Here is a 2082-nt window from a genome sequence, read left to right on the forward strand (position 1 = left end):
CGCGACAAATCTGACAGCCCTAATATATATATATATATATATATATGGGTATAGTTTATTCTGAAAGACTAAAGGAAGTCCGCCCCTTTAAGCCAGGTGCGCCTGAAGCAGACCAAAGTACCAGCAGACGAGGAGAACCTAAACTGGAGACGATCCATCGGAGAGACGTAGACCTGAAGGTCAAAAGAAATGGTACTGACCCAAATCAGACCCTGAAATCTCGTGTTTCTTAGTTTTATTTTTGATTTGTGTTTATATGTGTTTCAGAAATGCACTTTAAGACTAAATCACTCTACTGTTCTGAGGGAAGAACTTCTGGGAAAAATGTCTCTGGATTTTCTTGCAGCTGGCTGTTATTTCAGTGTTCTACAATCACAACAATGACATATACAGCAGCACTGGCTTATAAAACGTGCTATGATGACGTACAATGTTAGCTGTGTTACAAAACCCACATGGAACAACTTGAGGAAAATAATATCTGCAAGCATCCAAATGTAGTTCATAGAAGTGCCGAGTCAGCACAGGTGCAACACTAAATTCACCTTCAGATTCCTGCACAGTTGACGGAGACGTGTTGGAGGTCTGGACTCCTCAACAATACAACATTGTGCTGCAGCACTTGGGGTAAAAGAGGCAAAAGCCTTTCAACAGTGGACTATAAAGTGGTCTTTGTTGGAGAAATAACCCTCAGGAACAGTCGCTGCAGCCAAGGTTGAGATGAACAGATAAAACACGCTCGGAGTCTGCACTTGAACAGTGACCCCCTGATGTGTGGGCCCAGGGCCGGCCTCCTATAACAGACCTTTGACTCAGCAGTGTCACGCCTGCTGAAGAACTCTCTCAAGAGTTCAGGGTTCATTGGCGGGAGAATAAACAGGATTGTAAGTGACTAGAGGCTTCCTGCCAGGAACTCAGCTGTTTTTGGAGACGTCACGCTTCATTCATAAAGATGGAAGCGGCGCATGAGTTGAAGGGCGCTCGCATCTCGTTTGTCTGCAGAAGATGGAAATGTTGTTTTTAGGTCTTTAATTCTGTTGAATCACCAGAACTCAGCACCCAAATGATGACGCGGACCTGATTGAGGCGTTTCTCTTGTTCAAGAAGTCAAAGTTCTGTAATGATGTGAGCAAATATGAACCATTTAACACCTTTAAATATTAACCCTTTAACATGCTTCGCTGGTGACATTTAAACTAAAAATCTTTAACATACGTAACTTCTCAATCGTTAAACGATAATTCCAGTAGATTCTGAAGGAGAAAAGCGGCTCTATGAGTTTAGTGCATGAGCAGCAGAGCAGTTGTGATGTAACGAAGATCATGAATTCAGACAGAGCCCGTCTCTGACAGTTTGATTGAATGAGAAAGTAAAAAAACAAAATGATTTCTTATTACATTTCAGAAGAAAAATGTTAAAAACTCTAAAAACAGGATTTTCATCAGAGGGAGACTTCAAATGTTGGTGACCAAAAGGCCCAACAGATTCAAAATTCAATTCAAAAGAAATCAAAAAGTCTGTAAAGAAAAAAATGCTTTTTAAAGTTCTAAAAGTTTCAAATACAAAAGAGGTTTGTACAAATAGACACAAACACACGCTGGGTCTGAGCACGAAGTTCATAACAGAACCCCAACTGTAAAAACAGAACCACCAAGTGGCTCTCAGGTTGTCAGCTCCGCTGCTGAGAGGACAAATAGGAAAAAAAGGTTTTAAAAAAGGGCTGAAATGTCAGTTTGACTGAAATTCACATTCCTAACTGACACATGAAACCCCATTTCAACTCTTAGAAAGCAAAACGTATCCGGAACAACTGATCCAGCGTCAAACTGAAGCCGCTCTTAGGATTTGACTTCAGGAAATGATCTGCAGGAAAATGGCGTAAACTCCTGCAGATTGTTGAGATGATTGTGATGTCAAAGGACGCATAAGTAATATTGACTAACGTGCTCGTATACAAATGTGTTTGCACATTTCCCTCTTCCATTAAACATCCAGAATCCCACCATCAAACACAGGAGAAGTCTCAGGAAAGTCTTTCTGCTGTTTTGGGTTGCTGTGAACCTGAGTTACGGTGTGGCGGCT

Source organism: Oryzias melastigma, linkage group LG5, assembly GCF_002922805.2.
Source record: "Oryzias melastigma strain HK-1 linkage group LG5, ASM292280v2, whole genome shotgun sequence".
NCBI lineage: Eukaryota > Metazoa > Chordata > Actinopteri > Beloniformes > Adrianichthyidae > Oryzias > Oryzias melastigma.